This window comes from Gossypium hirsutum, chromosome A07, assembly GCF_007990345.1.
Source record: "Gossypium hirsutum isolate 1008001.06 chromosome A07, Gossypium_hirsutum_v2.1, whole genome shotgun sequence".
NCBI lineage: Eukaryota > Viridiplantae > Streptophyta > Magnoliopsida > Malvales > Malvaceae > Gossypium > Gossypium hirsutum.
In genome coordinates, this window is record NC_053430.1 from 13,347,167 (window position 1) to 13,373,007 (window position 25,841).

The 25,841-nt window shown below is 38.2% G+C and overlaps 2 non-coding genes across 2 annotated transcripts; one reads left to right on the top strand and one right to left on the bottom strand.

The window, feature by feature from the left end:
• Positions 1–4,885: 4,885 nt before the first annotated feature.
• Positions 4,886–4,992, bottom strand: LOC121204050 (small nucleolar RNA R71). The gene has a single exon (XR_005898978.1). It is a non-coding gene; the product is annotated as a small nucleolar RNA R71 (small nucleolar RNA).
• A 13,432-nt stretch (positions 4,993–18,424) lies between these two features.
• On the top strand, positions 18,425–18,531 carry LOC121204068 (small nucleolar RNA R71). Its single transcript, XR_005898996.1, has one exon. It is a non-coding gene; the product is annotated as a small nucleolar RNA R71 (small nucleolar RNA).
• Positions 18,532–25,841: the final 7,310 nt, after the last annotated feature.

Sequence of the window (25,841 nt, forward strand, 5' to 3'; positions counted from 1 at the left end):
GTACTGACTCGTGGGCTTTATAAATAGTTTTTGTTGTGTTGTGTCACAAAAAGCCTTGTGGCTTAATGGTAAGTGGCGTGTGGAGCATCTGAGAGGGCATGGGTTCGAATATCAGATAATGCAAAAGGGATTTTATTTATGTCTTTGTGGTGTGAGTGGTGGAGTTGGACTGGAACTCTGTGGTTAAGTTGGTCATGGGAATTTGAATTGAATATTAATGGAAGGATAGAGTGATTTGTGGAGTGGACAGTGGAGAGATAAGGGGCAGAAAATCGTGGAGTGTGGGTGGGTTTGTGTTGGCCGAATTTGAGACTCTTTGGGGATGTGCATTCGTCTTTCACAACCATAGTCGAACTACATTAGTCTTTCTTTCCCTCTTCAATCACTTCTCTTCTATTCTTGATATTCCTCTTGTTCTTGGCCGAACTTGACATCCCTCTTCTACTTTTTATTTATTCTTGATCGAATACAATTTCACTCTTCCCTCTCTATTTCATTTTCTCTTGGTTTCTTTTCTAGCCGAATCCTCTTTTCATCTAATTGCTCCATTCCTTTTTTCTGTTTTCTTTCGATATACTCATATTTTTTTAAGCTGAGTACCCTCCATCTTTGTGACTAACCATTTTCGATTACTCTACTATTTGGGGATTGGCCAAATACTCTTCTGTTCTTCTATTGTTACACTATGTCAATTTCCATAAGATTCTCTGACAATCGGTAAGGGTTGAGGTTATGCTTCCTTGCATTCATATAAGCTGAATGCTTTTCCTTTTGTTCTTCGGGTATCTATTTATGATTCCTTCCTTATTTCTAGGGTTTCTTTAAAGAACAGTGGTGTACAAGTGGTTTTGAAGGAACCATAGCCTTTTTCCTCAAGTATTCAATTAAGGTAATATGCTACCTTATTGTCTGGGCTTAAGCTGAATGTGGTCTTTGTGTTAATGGGATAGTAGTTGATCCTATCTAACAAGATCTGTTTGTAATTCAAATTCTCGACAAAGCGTGTGATTAATTTTGGGTTAGCGGTCTTAGAGGATTAAGCCACCCTCACTCAATCAAGGTAAGATGGTGTATTTTTGGGCTAAATGTTATGATGTGGTTAACTTGAATCGTCAGTTAATTAACTGAAGGTCTGGATGAGTGTAGGTTCGGTATACGTGGGATTCTTCATGTGTCTTGCAAAGCAGATGTGTAATCGTACAACAAATCTTGCAACTGTCAAAACGTTAGATAAATGTGTTTATTCACACCATTATGTTACTGTGAATCAACAAAAGCTAAAAAGCCGAAACTTCAGTATTTAAGGCCTCACGAGCGTGCGAATGCCTGAGTCATAAATCGAGGTTGCAAATCATGGGCGACAGACTGTAGAAGCCACCATGACCGTTCTTGTGGGCTTAGGCCGTTATGGGCATCGTTGGGCTGATATGGGCCATGTAGACCCAATGGGCTTGTGGGCCCTACACAGATAAAGTTTACAATAAATGATAAATATTGTAGTTGACTAAGGAGATCGCATAGCTGCGATTGAATTTGGGCTAAATGGGCCGCACGGGCGTTTGGGCCCACTTTGGCCCATTTCTACTATTTTGGCCATATGGGTTATCTGAGTCATTAAAGACGACTGTAGACCTTTTGAAGGGTCGTTATCTGTACTGGGACCCCAAAATTATTTAAATGATCGAAATACCCCTGAGGGGTAAAATTACTGTTTTATCCCTAACTAACGAAATGACCATTGTACCCCTAGGGGTAGGTTAATTGACGTGTGTGTGACATTTATATGACTGGTTTGAGTATGACATACTGCATACACGTAATGTTTATGACACAACACACTGCATGGGGTTGGGTTTTTGATTTGGAGGAAGTATTGTGTTAGTGGCTTTGCCATGTAATTACTGCTCTGGTGGCTTTGTCACGTTTACTGTTATTAGTAGCATTGCTGCGTTACAGTTAGCAGCTTTGCTGCAATATTGGTGTGTTGGCTGGGTGGGTCGATTTATATCCCCACATGGTGTGTTGGTTGGTACGGGTGGTGTGCTAGCTGGATTGGGTGGGATGCATTATTGCATTACATTGTTACTATATAGGGCTAAGGCCGAGATTCTACTGTTACTGTATAGGGCCAAGGCCCAGAATGTATTGATTACTGAATAGGGCTCAGGCCCAGACTGTTACTGCATGCATTTTTTACTGATAGGGGATTACACATTGAGTTTTTGCAAACTCACTCTTCCTTTTAATTGTACAGGTAATCCCCAGCCTTAGACGATTGGGAGCTGCGAGGGACTCGGAGGTGGCCACACATTCGCGAATGTTTTATTTATGTCTTTACTTCTTTAAATATTTTATATTTGGGGTTTTACTTGTTTAATAAGGCCATTTGTGGGTTTCAATTATTAATTGGGCTTTGGATTATATGTTTTCCAAAACATGTGAATTAAGCTTCAGTGATTGTCAATCGATTTAATATAACACTGAGGGTTAATAAGGTAAACGTTTTGACAGGAACTTTTGTTAAATAATGATAAAAAGGTTTTAAACTCAAAATAATTTTTTACTAAAGAGGTCAATTTTCGAAAACCACTTTGATGTGACATGCCAGATTCGGCCATAGCGTCTAGGCCGGGTTAGGGGTGTTACAAATAACTAACTTGAAGAAAAAAATTTCAAACCCCAATGTGAGAACAACTACAAAATTCAAGGTTTAGGGTTCCACAAAATGGGAAATTTTGTCAAATTTACATCTCAAAAAGTACTTTAACCCTTTATATTTCTTGAATATTTATTTCTTTTCAACATATATTTAGATATGAATATAAGTATGATTGTTCAAATATATATACAAAAGATCGAGCATATCAACGTTGGACATATACCAAATATAGAGAAAAACATCATGAAGTGAGCAGTTATCTGATCAACTCGGCGACTTCCAACTCGAGTTAATCCTAGGATTCTAACATTTTCCCTGAAACATAACTATGATATCAACATGGCAGAATAATACAACACTAGCAGCTTACACCAATGGCTGGTTTAAGCATATCTTACACGGAAACCATAGAACTGGTGACCGTTTCGAATAGTCCATCAAGCATTATCCCAGTCCCTTGCAAAATTATTACAAAATTCAAACACCTAGCAAACATATATATGTTTAAATGCATTCATTCAATGGATTGCCGATGAGGGATTGGTCCTTATTGTCAGGCCAAGGAGGCCTTAAATTGGAGTTTCATAATGTTTGAGTTTAATCTAAGGAGGATTTTCTTCGGTTATACGATGGTTTTTGGGTAACTTGTTCTCGATTTTTCCTCGACAAGGGCTTGTTTGATTGATAGTTATGTTAAATTGTCCAACTTTCCAGCCAATGCCATGGTTTAGTACATAAGACAGAGGACGAGTGATAAACCGTAATTTATACATATTTTACCCCATGCTTAACACATTTTATGGATGATTTTTCCTTAGAATTGGTGAATTCAATGCTCGTAATGCCTTAATTTCATGTTTTATGTTAGGAGAGCATAGGAGAGCGAAAGAAATGAGAAACGGGCCAAAAAAGAAGAAAATAGACCAAAGTATGAAATCAACATGGCTTGGACTACCTCACACGGGCAGAACACACGGCCGTGTCAATTTGGTAGAATCGAAGCACGACTCACCCGGTCATGTCCCTGCCGAGCCCAAGTTGAGTCCAATTTAGAAAAGGTTAATTTTGAGGGCTTTTAGGCATTCTGAGATGTTTTCCTTTTTAGTTATGAACTAAATCCCCCAAATACCTAATGGGAATGAAACGTAAGACGAATCTTGTTATTATTTTCTGAATCGTATGATAAATATTTAACTTGTTCTTAATTATGTGTTCTTAATTCTTGTTTTGATATCCCAAGATACTGATTCAAGATAAGCTCTTATTCAGAGGAGGAATAGACCCTGTCAAAGAGTACAATTGTTATAATTAAGCGGAGTTGATTGCGCGCCTACAGATAGGGTGACAAGATTTTGCCGAATTAGGGTGAAACCTAATAAGGAGATCCATAGATCGAGTTAATGCAACCCTAGGGTGTTAATTAGAGAAAAGTCTCAATTATTCAATCTAGGGATTAGATGTTATTAGTCTTGAATAGGGATAATAACATAACTTAGGGATCTCTACGGAACAAGCTAAATGAATAAATCGTCCGATTCGGAGTCAGAATAACAAGTGAAGTCTAGGTGGATTTGTCCTTCGGTATTGTCTTAATTCAATCATTTTCCGAAAGTAATTCCGTAATTCTATTTTCTGTGAATTCTTAGTTTAGATATTTAGTTAATTAAAACAAAACCCCCTTATTCTTAGGCTAGAAAATAAAAAGACTTTCATTACTAATACTTTTAGTTCCTTTGGGTTCGACAATCCGGTCTTGCTAAAACTATACTACTGTTTGATAGGTACACTTGCCTTATTTAACAGGACAATCAACTACCTCCTGCGATACCCGTTGAACTAGCAAATCAAAATCCTGCTCTACGCACTATGTATGATTATGCTAAACCTAATTTAACAGGAACTGAGTCAAGTATAGTTAGGCCTGCTATTGCTGCGAATAATTTTGAATTGAAACCTAGCACTATTCAAATGATACATCAATTTGTTCAGTTTGATGGTTTGCAGGATGAAGATCCAAACCCTCACTTGGCAAATTTCCTAGAATTCTACGATACATTTAAAATTAATGGCATTCCTGACGATGCCATTCGTCTTCGGTTATTCCCTTTTTCATTGAGGAACAAAGCTAAACAGTGGTTGAACTCGTTACCACAAAGGTCAATTACTACTTGGGAACAAATGACCGAAAATGTTTTATTAAAATATTTTCCATCGGCTAAAATAGCCAAATTACGTAATGATATCTCTAAGTTTGTGCAGATTGATTTAGAAACTCTTTATGATGCATGGGAGAGATACAAGGACTTACTGAGAAGGTGCCCTCACCATGGGTTACCGCTTTGGCTACAAGTTCAAACATTCCATAATGGCCTGAATCCTTCCACTTGACAAATGGTTGACGCAGCTGCTGGCGGAACCGTCAATAATAAAACACCTGAAAATGCCTACGAATTTATTGAAGAAATGTCACTGAATAACTATCAGTGGCAAGTCATGAGGACTAAGCCAACTAAAATAGCAGGCGTTTATAACGTCAATTCGGTTACTATGCTGTCAAACCAAGTAGAACTTTTAAATAAAAAGATTGATGGTTTACTTGGTTCTACTCAGGTAAATCCAGTAATAAGATGTGAGACGAATGGAGGAGGAACATGCACAGAGTATCAACCCTTCAACCCTAGCATCGAGGAGGAACAAGTACAATATATAGGTAACAATAACTCTTGATCCCAAAATAACCCATATAGTAACACTTATAATGCAGGTTGGAGGAACCATCCCAATTTCTCGTGGGGCGGTCAAGGAAATCAAAGACCACAACATCCTCCATGTTTTCAACAACCACCCTATCAACAGGAAAAGAAATCGAACCTTAAAGAGATGCTGTCTAAATTTATTTCGGTGTCAGAAACCCGTTTCCAGAACACCGAGATAGCACTTAAAAATCAACAAGCGTTGATCCAATGGCTCGAAACTCATATAGGCCAGCTTTCCAAACTAATCTCCGAACGACCACATGGTAGCTTGCATAGTAATATTGAACCCAACCCAAGGGAACAGCTCAACGCGATTAATGTTCCAGATGAAAAAGGATTTATTAAGCCTGAGCCAGAACCAAGGTAAGAAACTGTGGTGAGCAGAGGTCAAGGTGAGGTAGGTCATAACACAAACAAATCAGTGAATGTCGAATATAAACCTCACGTGCTATACCCCAATGCAACAAGGAAAGGCCACTTAGATGAACAATTTGGTAAATTCCTTAAACTCTTAAAAAAATTATATATTAACTTACCGTTTATTGAAGCTCTATCGCAGATGCCAAACGCAATGAAATTTTTAAAGGAGCTTTTAGCAAATAAACGAAAGTTGGATGAGGCATCGCATGTAGAGCTAAACGTAGTTTGCTCAGTTGTTCTATAGAATAAACTACCCAACAAACTAAAAGATCCAGTGAGTTTTACGATTCTTTGCTTAATTGGTAGTTTAGATGTTAATAATGCATTAGCTGATTTAGGGGCTAGTATTAACGTCATGCCCTACAAAATATTCAAACCATTAGGTCTTGGAAAACCCAAACAGACTAGGATGACCATTCAATTAGAAATAAAACTATAAGATTTCCTAGGGGTATTATTGAAGATGTGCTAGTTAAAATCGATAAATTTATATTTCTCGTTGACTTCATTGTTCTAGACATAGAGGAGGATAGCAACACTCCTTTCATTTTAGGACGGCCCTTTTTAGCAACTGCTAAAATGATTATTGATGTTGGCACAGGTGAGCTCAGACTTCGTGTGGGAGGCGAAACAATCACCCTTCAAGCTCACAATTCTAGCAACACATCGGAAATTGAAGGTGATCGTCTAAACCATTCTACTAAAACTAATAATATGGTGCAACCTACTTTGCAGGAAATGAGTCTGAAAGAAGTACATGAGCCATTCTCAATCAATTGTAGAGAACCTATTCATGAAGATCGAAGGCTACAAATCGAGGAGCTAGATGAATAGCGGATGCATAAATCGAGAACACCTGATAAACCAAACTTACGCCAGAACGCGCTTAATACCTTCCTAAGTCAACTTAAGGTTGGAGATAAAGTATTATTAGATGTCGCAGATCCTCACATTGTCACTACCAAACTGAATGAAGAAATCCCTCTTACGGTACTTAGCATTTTCCTATTTGGTACAGTCGAGCTAAGTCATCCCAAGTTCGGCACTTTTAAGGTAAATAACACCTGTCTAAACCTTATTTTGATGAGAATGATAGCAGGAATGAGGAGTATAAACTCCTCAAACCACCATGACCATTCAATGGAGAGGTAAGTCGAGCTTAGACTATAAATAAGCGTTTCTCGAGAGGCAACCTGAGCATTAACTGTAGTAACTTCTTTCAATTTTAGTGTTTAACACCTAACTTACTAACGGAGCTCTTGAATACAGGTTTACCACATATACACGACCAAGCACACGGGCGTGCTTAGGACCGTGTGAAAACAGGGCAAGGATTTCCCCAACACGGGCTACGATAAATTGTCACGATCGTGCGACACGGTCGTAGTCGAACCTGCCAAAACAGCACGGGCGTGCGACACGCTTGTGCCTTGAGCCCGTGGCCAAACCTGTCCAATTAACACGGGCGTGCGACATGCCCGTGTCTAGCACCCGTGGTCGAACCTGTTAAATTACTACGAGCGTGGGTGGAAATACACGGGCGTGAGAGAAACGAACAAAGTCAGAAATGGTCGTGAGATACGACCGTGTGCACTCACAGCACAAGGAACATGAGCATGGAAAAAATGGCAAACGCGCCCAAATTCAAAATTTGAGAGTCACTGGGCAAAAAATTGGGGAACACGGGCGTGTTCCCTGGCCGTGTGCCCTAAAATCTATAAATAGGCTGCACTATTCATTGTCTTCTTCACCCAAAAACCCTAACCCTAGAAGCTGCAAGTCCACACGCCCTCCCCACCACGCCCGTGAGCCGCTTCCAACTCCATTTTCAACACCCAATCTCTCTCTTTTAGCATTTTTTTACTCCTTTCTCTTTTATTTCACTGATTTATAATGTTATTTATCATAGTAATCTATATTTTTCATGTTAAATTTCATTTATAGAACAATTTTTCATCTTTTCATGTTTAAATTCTTACTCATGACAAGATTTCTCTTCTCCATTTGATTAGTTAGAAGTGAATATTCATGGTTAGGATAGTTGAAATATTCATGCCTCTTGCGTTGACATTTCTGTTCATTCATATAGTATGTTGCGTTCCATTATTTTCCATTTTTACTTATATCACCATGCTAGTGCCACAAAAAGTATGCCATTAAACTTATCGTTTTAGTTAAACTTAGTAGTTGTGGCTGAACATATTTATGGATTTTCCTCCTTGAATTTAGTCGCATTTTACCCTGTTTACTCATCAAGACAAATTGATGATTCCAATTACAGGTACCATGTCATCTTCACGTGGTAAAAAGGTCATTTTCCCTACTTCAAAGAAAAGAAAGGGAGCGTCATTTTCCTCGGGTCCTAACGCAGAAATTCACCACCCTTTCTTGCAATTCCCCATCGGGCCCCAAGAAGAACTTTTCCAAGTACTCCGGGCACGACCTTCAATTGCAGGCCGCTGTATCGACTGGGCTGCAGTAGGACAAGTTCAGTTGGCTGATGCGATTCGGGCCCTCCTAACCACCGACCCTTGGGAGCTTTTCTTTGGGATCATCGAGCCAACATATCTATAGCTCACGATGGAACTATGTTCAACATTTCATCTTCAGACTGTAATGACGAACTACGATGATCCCAGCACGATCCAATTTCTCCTTGGCAGATTAGTCCGTGATTGCGTGGTTTCGCGATAGGTTTTAAATATTTATAATTACTCATTCTTGAACTAACTATTATCGCGATATAGGCAAGTGTACCTATCGAACAGTAGTATAGTTTTAGCAATACCAGATTGTTGAACCCAAAGGAACTAAAAGTACTAGTAATGACTATCTTTTTATTATTTAGCCTATGAATAATGGGGTTTTGCTTTAATTAGCTAATTATCTAAACTAAGAATGCATAGAGAAAAGAATTGGGGAATTGCTTTTGGGGAAAATCGATTGACTTAAGACAATACCTAAGGAAAAATCCATTTAGACTTTACTTGTTATTTGGCTCCGAATCGGACGACTTATTCATTCAACTTGTTCCGTAGAGATCCCTAAGTTATGTTATTATCCGTATTCAAGACTAATAACGTCTAATCCATATACCGAGACTTTCCTCTAATTAACACTCTAGGGTTGCATTAACTCGATCTATGGATCCCCTTATTAGGTTTCACCCTAATCCGGCAAAATCTTGTCACCCTATGTCTAGGCGCGCAATCAATTCCACTTAATTATGATAATTGTACTCTTAGACAGGGTCTATTCCTCCTCTGAATAAGAGCTTGTATTGAATCAGTATCCTGGGATATCAAAACAAGAGTTAAGAGCACATAATTAAGAACAAGTTAAATATTTATCATACAATTCAGAAAATAATAACAAGATTCGTCTTAGGTTTTATTCTCCTTAGGTATTTAGGGGATTTAGTTCATAACTAAATAAGAAAACATCTCAGAATAATAAAGAATACCAAACATAAAGAAAACCCAAAACTCCTAAAGGGGAATTGAGTAGAGATATTTAGTCTTGATGATGAATTCGGCTTCTAAGATGAATCAATCGGCTTTCTTGGAGTAATTTCTTATTCCCTATTCTCCTTTCCCCTTCTCCTCCTCTTCTAGGGTGTATTTATAGGCTTTGGAATGCCTAAAAACCCTAAAATTGGCCTTTTTTGAATTGGACTCAACTTAGGCTTGGCAGAGACACGCCTGTGTGACACACCCGTGTGCGATTACTTCAGACCATATTCGAGCCTGTTAGAATGGCACGGGCGTGTGCTATACCCATGTGAGTCGTGCTTCATTCTGCCAGATTGACACGGCCGTGTGGTCTACCTGTGTGAGGAAGTCTAGGCCGTGTTAAGTTCGTACTTTGGCTCATTTTCTCTATTTCTGGCCTGTTTCTCGTTCCTTTCACTCTTCTATGCTCTCCTAAGTATAAAACATGAAATTAAAGCATTAGGAGCATCGAATTCACCAATTCTAATGGAAAATCATCCATAAAATGTGTTAAACACGGGGTAAAAATATGTATAAATTATTGTTTATCAAATACCCCCACACTTAAGCATTTGCTTGTCCTCAAGCAAAATTCTCAACTCATAATCAAAATAAATTCTCCTCAACTTATAATTCTTATCGATAATATCTCAAAATAATCCATAGGTAATCTTACATTGAGAATTCAACTAAAAGGACATAAAAGTTTCAAACATTCCAAGTTGAGTATTTAATCATGCAAACATAGGTGTCTTCCCGCATCTAAGTAATTACCTTTGATTCAGAATATCACAGAGTTTCACATCCTCACTAAAGATTCACTCAAATCACTTGAGGTGTTTAAGGACAATAAATGAAACACTCAATAGCCAATAATGAAAAGTCATTACCATATGCTTGCATGAAAATCAAATCTCCACCACTATAATTTAAGATGATACATCAATCAAAAGGTCTTTAAAGGGTTGTAGTGCGGCGGCTTGGTTAAGGGGTGTGGTCACAAGCTGAAAGAAAGGGTTAGAATCGAGATTGAATTGAAGGATTGCCTAACTAGAAAAAGAGTTAATCTTCATTTGCATACAACATAGCTTCTCTCAGAATATGAAATTACAGATATGTATACATAATTTTTTTTAAGAACAAGTTAAATAATATAGAGTAACTATTAAGAACAAAACATAGCTAAGCAATCCATTCAACTCAAATCTCGACAAAAATAGGGATTAATTTAGGGGATTTCAATAATAATGGATTAAAGGTTAATATTAAGGGTAATACAAGAAATGTCTTGTTAGGCTCAAGGGGTTTACTAGGGGTTAATCGTGGAGGTAGGCTTTTCATGACATGAGTGGGTTAATCCTAAGTGCCTTAATTATTTTGACATATCAAATCAAATGGTGTGGTCTCAACATGCATAATCAAGCAAGTTCTAGAATAACAATTTAATACTGACGCACTCAAAGTAATAATAAAAGTGAGCATGAAAGAATTAATAGATGCTCAAAAGGATCAAAAAATCTCACAAAAATTATGGCTTTTTGATATTAAGACTTGTGAATTCCAATTCAAAGTAATACCTAGACTTGGGGAAACAACCTATAATTTTAAATTCTTAAAAATCAACTCATCATGCTTGATTCTCTAATGTCTTAAAGTTTAAACAATCCATGCACAAATCCCTATGTATTAATTCAATATATATTAATCAAAATCATAAGTAAATTAAAGTTTATCCTAAATATGATATGAAAGTTTTTCAAGAGAACAAGGCAGTCATTCAGGGATTTTTCTGATAATGAAATAAATACCCCCCCACACTTAAGTGTACATTGCCCTCAATGTACAAAGATAGATATTAGAGTATAAAAATAAGATAGGGAGAGGAGTGAAACTTTTTGTATGATGAATTCCTCGAACTAGAGTTTTGGAGAGTAATCAGTTCGAGAGTGGAGGAGGATACTCCGGCGATCATAGAGGCTCATTAGTCCATAAGTCCTGCGCCAAAGAATATTATATCTAGTGGTAGCTATGGTCGTGGGCGAGCAAGACATGGCCGTCGTGGAGAACCTTTCCCCGTAGAGGTTTAGTTCATATGTGATGATGAGCTTAAGAGCTCTATAGAACTGTGATAAAATCAGGAACTTTTTAAGGGATATTATGAAGAATAGTTACTTATAAAGAAAAACCAAAATTGATAATTAAAAATAAAACTATAAAATCTAATAAAAATAAAAATAAAAAGTAGTTTTAATAAAAATTAAAAATATAAAATACTAAATAAATGTTTTTAAACATCTTTATCGCTGGATGGTTCGCGAAGTGGGACTAGCGATGAGATGTGGAGGTGCTGACAAATCTGCTGTAGAGTAGCATTAATATTTTCAAATCGTTGAAAACACTCCTGCTCGAATCGGGTGAGGTACTCAGAGATGTCAGCATATGAAGCCGCCGCATGGACTGGATGAGAGGGTGGTGGTGGCTGAGTCGGTGGATCCTCGTGCTGTGGGTGGACATCATCAGGAATGTCCTCGTAGGCCTCCTACTCAGTAGATTGGGCGAGACGATACTGGGGAGGGTAGGTTCCTCGACGCCTCTTGATCATCCTCATGCTAAGCATGCTCGAGATGCCTTGTGGAGATGTAACGCCCCAATTTTTGGGTTTTCTGTGTTTCTGTGATTTTTAAAAATTTGTGTGTGTTCTGGTTGGTTAATATATATTTTAGTAGGTTAGTGGGCCTTTGGAAGGCCCAAACTTAAGTTAAATCCGTGGTAGTCTTCGGAATTTTAATTTTATGAATAGGTGATGCAATTGGCGTTTAGGCTTTTAAGAGTAAAGGGGTAAAAGATGACACAAAAAGGAGTGTGGTGTAGTGGCAAGGTGACGCCACTTAGGGGACAAGGAAGTGACGCCATAGAGGAAGCAAGGGGTCCAAGGTTCAAGTCTTGGCTCTTGTAATATATTTTGGTTTTTCTTTTCAATAAATCTAGAAGCAAGTAGGTACGCTTTAAAGTTTAATGTGTTGGATTTATGACACAAATAAGTTGATGGCCTAGTGGTGGTGGCGTGAGTTGCCATGTGAGAGGACTTTGGTTCGAATCCCTTGGCACGCAAAGGTTGATTATTTTGCTATGTTGGGACGGCAATAGTTGGTGTTGGTTTTAAACTCTGGTGATGGAGGGATCCCACATCGGGAAGCTAGCATAATAGTAGATGGAGAGCTGGCTTTAAATAGAGCAAACCATGAGGAGAGTAGGCATACCCTTCTTGGCTGATCCGTTTCGCTTTGTGACGTGCTCGTTTGGTATGGGCATCAGCTAAGAGTGTTTGGAGCGCGAATTAACTGCAGTCTCCTAACAGGTGTGTATTTCTCATTACTCTAGCAGTATGACAGCTATTTCGGGCCACGATGGGTTGAAATGGGCCATATGGTCCCAATGGGTCCATAGGCCCAAGTGGATAAGTTGTAGAATTACCGAAATACCCTTGTAAGGTAGAATTATCGAAATACTCCTGTAGGATAGAATTACCGAAATATTCTTGTTGGCTAGAAATACCGAAATACCCCTATAGGGTAGAATTATCGAGATACCCTTGTGGGGTAAAATTACCATTTTGCCCCTAGGGTGTTAAATGACTATTTTGCCCCTCGTGCGTAAATGACTAACTTGTGTGATGATTGGGTTAGTTGACGTGGATTTATGTTATTTATCATTAATTCGTAAGTCTAATGTGCTAGTGATTGATTGTAGGATTATCGCATGGGAGATATCGTCACAATCGTCATCAACCAGGTGTGTAAACGACACCCTCCCTTAGACTTAATCGGTAAAAGCCGAAATACTGAAACATTGGTATTTTGTGAACTCGCGAGCGTGCGAGCGCTCGTGAGACAGTTGTTAATGAATATGGTGCATTTGGATGATTAGAGTGCAGAGTGTGCATTTTCGTGCACAACGGTATTTTTGGGCTTAATGGGCCGAAAACGGGCCAATGGGCCAACGGGCCCACTTTGGTAAAAAGACGAGGTAAGTACTTTTAATTACTTGGTAAATGCTAGAATGAGCATGAAACCTTAGCAATAGGTGATAATTACTGAAATACCCTTATGCATGCAAAATTACGATTTTACCCTTAGGGTTATTTTTTTTCTGAAAAGCATGATGTTCTGTTTCTGTATACGTATGCCATGATATATTATTTCTGTTGCATGGGATATGGGTTTATATTGATGGAGGAAGCGTTCTGCCAGCCTCGCTGCAATCTGGTGGCCTCACCACATATATCTATTCAGGTGACTTCGTCACAATATTTGGCAGCCTTGTTGCAATTTGGTGGCTCTGCCACATATATATATATCTGTATCTAGTGACTTCGTCACAATATCTGGCAGCCTCGCTACAAATCTGTGGTGTGTAGCGGTTGGGTGGGTCGAGTAGTCTCCCCACATGGTGTAAGGCTGGTACGGGGGTGTTATGGATGGCTCTGGGTTGAGATTTCTGCATTCATGATATATTTGTTCTGTATCTGCTATGGGCCTATGGGTTTCATTCTGATTTCTGTACTGGGCCAAGGCCCAGGTGTGTCTGACTTTGAGGTTTGATCTGTTTTGGGCTATGGTTGGGTTATGTTACACATTGAGTTTACCGAACTCACCCTTTATTTTCATTCTGCAGGAAATCCCCAACCATAGTGGGCTTGGAGCTGTGAGGGATTCGGAGTGGCCACATCATCTACAAAGTTGGTTTTTCTAAGTTAGTTTACTTTTATTATTTTTATACTCTAATTTAATTTTGGGTTTTAAGTTGTAATAAGGCCGCTATTTAAATTTCTTTTTTCCGCTATGGTTTTATTTTCTTATTATATTTATACTATGACGAAACTGCTAGTGTTAGGCTGCGCGGGTTTTCAAAATTAATGAACGTTTTCCAAGACTCAACAAGCACAACAAATGGATAGCATAAAGATTGATAAACCGGCTTTTCATTCAACCGCTGTTTTTATAAAGACCATCCCAATCACTTAAACCAGCGAATGCATACTAAGTCGTAAGTTCATGTGACACGTCAGATCTGGCCATAACGTCTGGGCTAGGTTTGGGGTGTTACAGGAGACATCTGGTCGATGAGGGTGAGGGATGATTCTTGGGCTGCAGTGTTGAGGGGCCCGAAGTGTCGCGCCAGTCGAGTCACATAGGGGTTAATGGAGATGACTCCCTTCCAATGCCACTCTGTCTGGTGCTGAATCACAAGTGCGATAAAATAGACAAGGTTGATGACGTGCCCTTGCGACATGCACCATAAGAAGTAGATGTCGTGGGTGTTGACGGCACCAGTGCTCTCTCGCCTTCCTGTAATCGTGTGAGCTAAAATAGCGTGTAAGTACCTCAGAGATGGTGGGAGAACTGATGTCCTGGAGTGGCTAGGATTGTAGGAGGTCGTGCTAGGGGCCAAAGTGTGCCAGCACTTCGAGGGAGAGAAATGTATGTGGCGACTGAGAGAATGTAGTTCATTCTCCTCCTTGAACTCCTCCATATATAACCCTAGTGCAGCACCAATCTCTGGGACGCTTAGCTGGTGGATTAATCTGCCTAGGCAAAATTGAACCGTGCCAGGATCATCGTAGTTTGTCATGATGGTCTGAAGATGAAACATTGAGCATAGTTCCATCGTGAGCTCAAGGTATGTTGGCTCGATAATCCCGAAGAATAGCTCCTAAGGGTTGGTGGTTAGGAGGGCCCGAATCACATCAACCATCTAAACTTGTTCTACCGTAGCCCAGTCGATGCAGTGGCCCATAATTAAAGGTCAGACCCGAAGTATTTGGAAAGGTTCTTCTTGGGGCCCTCAGGAGAACTGTAGAAGAGGGTGATGAATTTCTACAGTTGGACCCGCGGAAGAAGACGCTCCCTTCCTCTTCTTTAAAGCAGGTACAACGGTTTTCTTTCCTATTGAAGACGACAAATTGCGCCTGTAATATAAAGAATAATAATAGGTAAAAGAATTTGAAAAAATAAAAGGCATGAATTTGGAACTAATTATTTCAGCCAATACTATTAATATGAAGCAAACTTAACCACAACAACAATAAGAATGAGAATAGAAATGTAACGGGTATGAGGTTTTCCTAATCTCAATTTAACAAGGAATGTATGATAACTAACTTAGGAATGCAAATTAAATGATATACATTGGCATGGTAATAGCATTAGAATGGACATAGTAATGTCGTGGGTATGAGGTGTTCCTAATAACTTGATTTAACACAAAATGTATGATAACTAATCTAAGAATGAAAATTAATTGATGGAAAAATGAAAAATAGTTTAAAAGATATGAAGATTATGTTGATAATAAGCATTAGAAATAAGTAAAATAGAAGTCAAAGGAGTAAACAAATGCTAAGGGAAAGAGATTGAACGTCAAAAATAAAGTTGGAGACGGTGCACGGGCGTGGCAAGGAGGTCGTGTGGATTGTAGCTGCTAGTGTTAGGGTTTTTGAATGGGGAAGAAAGTGAATATGTAGGGTATTTATAGATTTTGGGCCGCACGGCCAGGGCACACGCCCGTGTTCCCCAATTTTAGCCCGTGTGATTCGCGAATTTCAAATTTGGGTGCGTCTGACATTTAGTACACGCCCGTGTTCCTCGGGCGTGTGGGTTTACACGGCCGTGCCGCACGACCGTGTCTAGCTTTGTTCACTTCTCCCACGCCCGTGTGTGCAAGCCCCACACCCCGTGTCAATTTAACAGGTTCGACCACGGGTGTTAGACACGGGTGTGTCACATGCCCGTGCTGTTTTAACAAGTTCATCCATGGTTCTTCCACACGGGCGTTTCGCATGCCCGTGTTTTTTTGGTAGGCTCGACCACTGCCATGTCGGATGGCCGTAGCGTTTTATCGAAGCCCGTGTTGGGGGAATCCTTGCCCTGTTTTCACACGGCCATAAGCACTCCCGTGTGCTTGGCCGTGTCTCTGTGGAAACACCTATATTCAAGATTTTCATTAGTAAGTTAGGAGTTAAATACCAAAATTTAAAGAAATTAATATTGTTAGTGCTCAGGTTTCCTCCCGAGAAGCACTTATTTATAGTCTAAGCTTGACTTACCTCTCTGTTGTATGATCATGGTGGTTTGAGGAGTTTATACTCCTCATTCCTGCTATCAATCTCATCAAAATAAGGTTTTAATCGGGTGTTGTTTACCTTAAAAGTGCCGAACTTGGGATGACTCAATTCCACAATACCGAATGGAAAAATACTGAGTACTCTAAGAGGGATTTCCTTATTCGGTGTGGCAGTGACAATGTGGGGATTTCCGGCATCTAATAAGAACTTATCACCAACCTTAAGTTGATTTGGAGAGGTATCAGGCTCGTTTTGGCTTAGTTTCAGTTTTTCGGGTGATCTTGGTTTGTGCATCCACTGTTCATCGAGTTGCTCAATTTGTAATCTTCGATCTTCATGAACAAGTTCTCTACTATTGCTTGAGAACGACTCGTGTGCTTCCTTCGGACTAATTTTCTGCAAAGTAGGTTGCACCATATTGTTAGTTTTAGCAGAATGGTTTAAATGATCACCTTCAATTCTTGATGTGTTGGCAGGATTGCGAGCTTGAAAGGTGATTGTTTCGTCTCCCACCCGGAGTGTGAGTTCACTTGTGCCAACATCAATGATGGTTTTAGTAGTTGCGAAAAAGGGCCTTCCTAGAATTAAGAGAGTGTTGCTATCCTCTTCTATGTCTAGACCAATAAAGTCAACGAGAAATATAAATTTATTGATTTTAACTAGCACATCTTCAATAATACCTCTAGGGAATCTTATAGTTTTATCTGCTAATTGAATGCTCATCCTAGTCTGTTTGGGTTTCCCGAGACCTAGTTGCTTAAACATTTTGTAAGGCATGACGTTGATACTAGCCCCTAGATCAGCTAATGCATGATTAACATCTAAACTACCAATTAAGCAAGGAATAGTAAAGCTCCCAGGGTCTTTTAGTTTGTTAGGTAGTTTATTTTAGAGAATGGCTGAGCAAACTGCGTTCAGCTCCGCATGTGACGCCTCGTCGAACTTCCACTTATTTGCTAAAAGCTCCTTTAAAAATTTCATTACGTTTGGCATCTGCGATAGAGCTTCAATAAACGGTAAGTTAATATGTAATTTTTTTAAGAGTTTAAGAAATTTACCAAATTGTTCATCTGAGCGGTCTTTCCTTGTCGTGTTGGGGTATGGCACACGAGGTTTATATTCGATAGTCACTGGTTTGTTTGTATTTTGATCTACCTCACCTTGACCTTTGCTTACCACAGTTTCTTGTCGTGGTTCTGGTTCAGGATCCACAAATCCTTCTTCATCTTGAACATTAATCATGTTGAGCTGTTCCCTTAGGTTGGGTTCAGTATTACTTGGCAAACTACCTTGTGTTCATTCGGAGATAAGTTTGGAAAGCTGGCCTATCTGAGTTTTGAGGCTTTGGATCGATGCTTGTTGATTTTTGAGTGCTGTCTTGGTGTTCTAAAAATGGGTTTCTGACACTGATATAAACTTTGGAAGCATCTCTTCAAGGTTTGGCTTCTTTTCCTGTTGGTAGGGTGGTTGTTGGTAGCCCAAAGGATGTTGTGGTTTTTAATTTCCTTGACCGCCCCATGAGAAATTGGGGTGGTTCCTCCAACCTGCATTATAAGTGTTACTATATGGATTGTTTTGAGGTCGAGGATTATTACCCATGTAGATTAATTGCTCATTATCCATGCTGTGGCCATAAGGTTGGTATTCCGAATGGTTTGTTCCACTGCTACTTGCTTCGCACAGCATTACTGGGTGAACCTATGAAGAACTAAGAAAACCATCAATCTTTTTATTCAAGAGTGCTAACTGATTTGACAGCATGGTAACTAAATCAACGTTATAAACACCGACTGTTTTCATTGGCTTTGTCCTCATGACTTGTCACTGATAGTTATTCAGTGACATCTCCTCTATAAACTCATAGGCATCTTCCGGTATTTTATTGTTGATGGTTCCGCCCGCCGCTGCGTCAACCATTTGCCGAGTCGAAGGATTCAGACCATTGTGAAATGCTTGTACTTGGAGCCAAAGCGGTAACCCATGGTGAGGGCACCTTCTCAGTAAGTCCTTGTATCTCTCTCATGCATCGTAGAGGGTTTCAAAATCCATTTGCACAAAAGAAGAGATGTCATTACGTAATTTAGCCGTTTTAGCCGGTGAAAAATATTTTAGTAAGAATTTTTCGATCATTTGTTCCCAAGTAGTAATTGACCCTCGTGGTAACGAGTTCAACCACTGTTTAGCTTTATTCCTTAATGAAAAAGGGAATAACCGAAGACGAATAGCATCATCAGAAAAGCCATTGGTTTTAAATGTATCGCAAAATTGCAGAAAGTTTGCTAAGTGAGCGTTGGGATCTTCATCCTGCAAACCATCAAACTGAACAAATTGTTGTATCATCTGAATAGTGTTAGGTTTTAATTCAATAGTATTTGCAGTTACAGCAGGTTTAACTATGCTAGATTCAGTTCCTGTTAAAGAAGGTTTAGCATAATCACATATAGTGCGTGGAGCAGGATTTTGATTAACCGCAATTGCAGGAGGTAGCTGATTGCCTTGGTTTTCAGCCATCTCTTCGATTGGGGGTTCAGTATCGTTCTCTTGCTCGTTCTCCATGTATCTTAAGCTGCGCCTTATTTCTCTTTGGTTTCTACGAACTGTATGATCGATTTATTTGTCAAAAAGAAATGGTCCCGGCGGGTTTCTTCTAGTCATAAACTATAAAACCCTGCCAAGAGAAAGAAAGAGTAGGTTAATTAATAATAATAATAAGAAAATTAAATTAAATTGCAAGAAAAATAAATGGCTAAAGTAATAAAAATTGAGCGTTCCTAATATCTTAGTTCCCCGGCAACGGCACCAAAAACTTGATCGCGTGGTTTCGTGATAGGTTTTAAATATTTATAATTTCTCATTCTTAAACTAACTATTATCGCGATGTAGGCAATTGTACCTATCGAACAGTAGTATATTTTTAGCAAGACCGGATTGTCGAACCCAAAGGAACTAAAAGTACTAGTAATGACTTTCTTTTTATTATCTAGCCTAAGAATAATGGGGTTTTATTTTAATTAAATAATTATCTAAACTAAGAACGCACGGAGAAAAGAATTGGGGAATTGCTTTTGGGGAAAATCGATTGACTTATGACAATACCTAAGGAAAAATCCACCTAGACTTTACTTGTTATTCTGGCTCCAAATTGGACGATTTATTCATTCAACTTGTTCCGTAGAGATCCCTAAGTTATGTTATTATTCGTATTCAAGAATAATAACGTCTAATCCCTAGATTGAATAACTGAGACTTTTCTCTAATTAACACTCTAGGGTTGTATTAACTCGATCTATGGATCCCCTTATTAGGTTTCACCCTAATTTGGCAAAATCTTGTCACCCTATGTCTAGGCGCACAATCAACTCCGCTTAATTATGACAATTGTACTCTTAGACAGGGCCTATTCCTCCTCTGAATAAGAGCTTGTCTTGAATAGTATCCTGGGATATCAAAACAAGAATTAAGAACACATAATTAAGAAAAAGTTAAATATTTATCATACAATTCAGAAAATAATAACAAGATTCGTCTTAGGTTTCATTCCCCTTAGGTATTTAGGGGATTTAGTTCATAACTAAATAAGAAAACATTTCAGAATAATAAAGAATACAAAACATAAAGAAAACCTAAAACTCCTGAAGGGGAATTGAGGAGAGATCTTCAGTCTTGATGATGAATCCGGCTTCTGAGATGAATTAATCGGCTTCCTTGGAGTAATTCCTTACTCCCTATTTTCTGTCCCTCTTTTCCTCCTCCTCTAGGGTGTATTTATAGGCTTTGGAATGCCTAAAAACCCTCAAAATTGGCATTTTCTGAATTGGACTCAACTTGGGCTCGACAGGGACACGCCCGTATGCAATTACTTCAGGCCGTATTCGAGCTTGTTAGAATGGCACGGGCGTGTGCTATACCCGTGTGAGTCGTGCTTCGATTCTGCCAGATTGACACGGCCGTGTGGTCTGTCCGTGTGAGGAAGTCCAGGCCGGGTTAAGTTCGTACTTTGGCTCATTTTCTCTGTTTTTGGCCTGTTTCTCGTTCCTTTCGCTTTCCTATGCTCTCCTAAGTATAAAACATGAAATTAAAGCATTAGGAGCATCAAATTCACCGATTCTAATGGAAAATCATCCATAAAATGCATTAAACATGGGGTAAAAATATGTATAAATTATAGTTTATCAGTCTACCAGCTAAGTGTCCCAGAATTCTGTACTACACTGGGCTTATATACGAAGGAATTCAAGGAGGAGAATGACTTACATGCTCTCAATTGCCACATCCATCATTCTTCTTCACGGTGTTGGGACGCACTAATACTAGGTTCAGCCACCTACAATCCTAGTTGCTCTAAGACATCGGCTCTCCCTCCATATCTAAGGTACCTACACGCTATTTTGGCTCACACGATTACAGGAAGGTGAGAGGTGTCTTCAACACTCACGACGCCTATTTTCTATGGTGTCGTACGGGCACGTCATCGACCTTGCCTATTGCATTGTACACCATTCAACACCAGACAGAGAGGCAAAAAAAGGGGGTCATCTCCATTAGCCCTTATGTTACTCAGTTGGCTCGACACTTCGGGCTCCTCGGCACCGTGGCCCAAGAATCATCATTGACCCTCATTGGCCAGATGTCTCCACAAGGCATCTCGAACATGCTTAGCATGAGGGTGATCGAAAAGCACCGAGGAACCTACCCTCCTCAATATCGTCTCGCTCAATCTAACGAGGAGGAGGCCCCCAAGGACATTACTGATGATGTCCCTCCACAGCACGAGGACCCACCGTCTCAGCCACCACCACCCTCTCGTCCAGTTCATGCGGCGGCTTCATATGCTGACATTTCTGAGCGCCTCACTCTATTCGAGCAGCAGTGTTTTCAACGATTTGACAACATTGATGCTACTCTACAGCAGATTTGTCAACACCTCCACATCTCATCGCCACCCCCACCTCACGAACCATCTAGCGATGAAGATGTTTAAAAACTTTTATTTCTTATTTTATGTTTTTACTTTTATTTTATTTTAAGGCACTTAAGATTAACCCACTCATGCCATGAAAACCTTACCTCCACGATTAACCCCTAGTGAACCCCCTTGAGCCTAACAAGCCATTTCTTGTATTACCCTTAATATTAACCCTTAAGCTATTATTGTTGAAATCCCCTAAATTAAGTTTGATCCCTATTTTTGTCGAGATTTGAATTGAAATAGTTGCTCAGCTATGTCTTGTTCTTAATAGTTAGTTTATGTTATTTAACTTGTTCTTAAAGAAAAAAAACTATGTATACACATTAGTAGTAATCTTTTGTTTTTGAGCTTAAGTATTTAAATTCCATATTCTGAGAAGAAGCTCTGTTGTACGCAAGTGATGATTAAATCTTTTTCTCGTTAGGTAATTTTTCAATTCAATCTCGATTCTAACTTTTTTCTTTCAGCTTATGACCACACCCCTTAACCAAGCCTTATTACAACCCTCTAAAGACCTTTTGATTGATGTATCATCTCAATTTATAGTGGTGGAGATGTGATTTTCATGCAAGCATATGGTAATGACTTTTCATTATTGACTATTGAGTGCTTCATTTATTGTCCTTAAACACCTCGAGTGATTTGAGTGAATCTTTAGTGAGAATGTGAAACTCTATGACATTTTGAATCAAAGGTAATTACTTAGACAAGGGGAGACACCTATATTTTCATGATAAAATGCTCAACTTGGAATGTTTGAAACTTTGATGTTTTTTCAGTTGAATTCTCAATGTATGATTACCTGTGGATTATTTTGAGATATTTTCGATAGAAATTATAAGTTGAGAAGAATTTATTTTGATTATGAGTTGAGAATTTTTCTTGATGACAAGCAAATGCTTAAGTGTGGGGGTATTTGATAAACCGTAATTTATACATATTTTTACCCCATGCTTAACACATTTTATGGATGATTTTTCCTTAGAATTGGTGAATTTAATGCTCCTAATGCCTTAATTTCATGTTTTATGCTTAGGAGAGCATAGAAGAGCGAAAGGAATGAGAAACGGGCCAAAAATAGAGAAAATGGGCCAAAGTACAAAATCAACACGGCCTGGACTTCCTCACACGGCCAGACCACACGGCCGTGTCAATTTGGCAGAATCGAAGCACGACTCACACGAGCGTGTCACACGGGCTTGTCCCTGTTGAGCCCAAGTTGAGTCCAATTCAAAAAAGGCTAATTTTGAGGGCTTTTAGGCATTCTAAAGCCTATAAATGCACCCTAGAGCAGTAAGAAAAGACACACAGAGAGAAGGAGGCAAGGAACTGCTCGAGGGAAGCCGATTGATCCATCTCAAAAGCCAGATTCACCATATAGACTGAAGATCTCCCCTAAATTTCCCTCTAGGAGTTTTGGGTTTTCTTTATGTTTTTTATTCATTATTATTTTGAGATTTTTTCCTTTTTAGTTATGAACTAAATCCCCCAAATACCTAAGAGAATGAAACCTAAGACAAATCTTGTTATTATTTTCTGAATCGTATGATAAATATTTAACTTGTTCTTAATTATGTGTTCTTAATTCTTGTTTTGATATCCCAGGATACTGATGCAAGATAAGCTCTTATTCAGAGGAGGAACAGACCCTGTCTAAGAGTACAATTGTCATAATTAAGCGGAGTTGATTATGCGCCTAGAGATAGGGTGACAAGATTTTTTCGGATTAAGGTGAAACCTAATAAGGGGATCCATAGATCAGTTAATGCAACCCTAGGGTGTTAACTAGAGAAAAGTCTCAATTATTCAATCTAGAGATTAGACGTTATTAGTCTTGAATAGGGATAATAACATAACTTAGAGATCTCTACGGAACAAGCTAAATGAATAAATTGTCCGATTCAAAGTCAGAATAACAAGTGAAGTCTAGATGGATTTGTCCTTAGGTATTGTCTTAATTCAATCGTTTTCCGAAAGTAATTCTCCAATTCTATTTTCTGTGAATTCTTAGTTTAGATAATTAGTTAGTTAAAAAAAAACCCCCTTATTCTTAGGCTAGAAAATAAAAAGACTGTCATTACTAATACTTTTAGTTCCTTTGGGTTCGACAATCCGGTCTTGCTAAAACTATACTACTGTTTGATAGGTACACTTGCCTACATCATGATAATAGTTAGTTTCAAGAACGATTAATTATAAACATATAAAACTTACTTGTCACGAAAATCGCGATCAACAAGTCACTAATTCGTTGCAATGATGGGTCGTTTATTGTATAGGCTATTGGGATAACATAAGCATAAGAACCTCCAATAACTGCTAGAAACCTTGTTCCAAAAAGTGCTTCAAGAATCGTGTTATCATTTAAAAATTTGGCTGTTTATTTTTTTATCCACTTTGTCGCTTGAATTTGATAATTAAATTCCTTTTGGTATTTGAATTTAAGGTATTATCATTTAAATTTTAAAAACTTTATATAAATTTTCAAGAGATGATTACATTCACTGTCAATAGTTGAACAAGTGGTTGAACAAGTTAAACCATCATTTTAGATTCAACCTGTTTGATGAATTCCATCTACAAACATTTTATACAACTTTGACAGCTTTTAATATTGGCATAATAGTAATTTAGCTCTCATCGTTTATACATTGTGTCAATTTAATCTTGATTCTAAAAAATTCAACTCTCTAACATTTATATAATGCAATTTTGTATTTTTTACCGTTTTTGCTTTTGTTTGTAACATTTAAGGTTAAATCTAAAACAATAAGAAAAGATAAAATTATTATACTAAATTTTTGATTTTTAATTTTAATATATTTTGGATCAAATTTAATTCATAAATTTATTTTTTTACCTTTTAAGGTGAAAAAGTCATAAAAAAAAAGAAAAACTATAAAAAAATCAAATTCTACAATGTGTAAAACTTAAAGGTTATTTTTAGAACCAAAACTAAATTGATACAATGTATAAATATAAAATTTTTATTATGCCAAGTTTATAAAAAAACAAATTTAGATAAGTAAAAAACAAGATAATTAAATAGTATATGGTTCAATAGTATTTTAGTAGTTAATTATATCGTAAGCTTAAATGCATGAAATGTTATCACATTGCAATATTTTTTGTTGAAGTGTATTTTTAAAAATAATTAAGTTTAAGAAAAATATTCTTAATAAAATGGAATGTAAAACAAAAAAAAATTTGTTTGCAAAACAAAAATAATTATAGGAGTTACAACCTCATCAAAAATATTTATACCTATGCTATTGATTAAGCAGCCGGGGTAGGTTTTGCTCCGATAGGGGCGGAACATGCAACTGGATTTTGTTTGCCACTAACTTTAGGCTTCACATTTGAACATTGTGATACTGCAGGTCCAGCCGGTCCACTGAGCGTAATTTCAATGTCGGCAAGTTCTACATTTTCACACAGCAAAGTAGCGCTGCAAATAATCTTGACAGCTTCTGGAAGCGCAGAAGTGCCGTGAATGTTTTTGAAACTAATGTTCTTAGTTTAACTTTTGATTCTTCCTGCATCAACAAAATAATGATTCAATGACCGATTAACTCTTTTTTGCTCTCTTACGATTTTGATAAATATATACATACATTTATTTTGCATTTGTTCCATGGGCAATATTTCTGATCAATTATAATAGGAGAACTGACATTGGTCACGGTAATATCCTCAAAGTGAATGTTCGAACAAGAGCCGGGTTCAGCGCCTGGCCAACTTTTGATTCTAACACCATTTGAAGTATTAGTCAAGGTGCAGTTTTTTACTATAACTCCATCAATGGGTTCTTTATTATTAAACAATCCGAGACTGCCAATACTGATACCATGTCCTGGTCCACAGGTTACTCCATTGAAAACCAAATTTTTGGAACCATCCCCAATTGAAACACAATCATCACCAGTTTTTATCTCTGTGTTAAGAACATTAACCCCATCTGATCTCCCGATGTGAATCCCATCTGTGTTTGGGCTTTCTCCAGGTGCAGATATGATGAAATGTTCGAAAGTAATGTTTTTGCATCCTAGAACATTAACATGGAACTGTTTACTGTCTTTGCTAGTTATACCTTGTACCATTGTGTTGGTTAAAAAATCAAACCTTAGATTCTGTTTAATTTCAGAATGAAAAAAAATTATTATTACTTAATTTTATTTATAAAAAAAAAGTCTTAACTTCTCAATAAGAAAAGAACTTACAATAGGAAGTGAATCACAATAATCATGCTTTTCACAACCTTCCCTTTTATAAGTAGTGGTTCCCTGGCTGTCGAAAACTCCTCCGCCAAACAATTTGAAATTTTCAATTCTATTGAAGGCAATCCATTTAGGCTCCTTGAAAGCACCAGGGTTTGCCGGAGCCTTCACAGTGCCTTCAACTTGAAGCTCAATAGGAGCTTTGC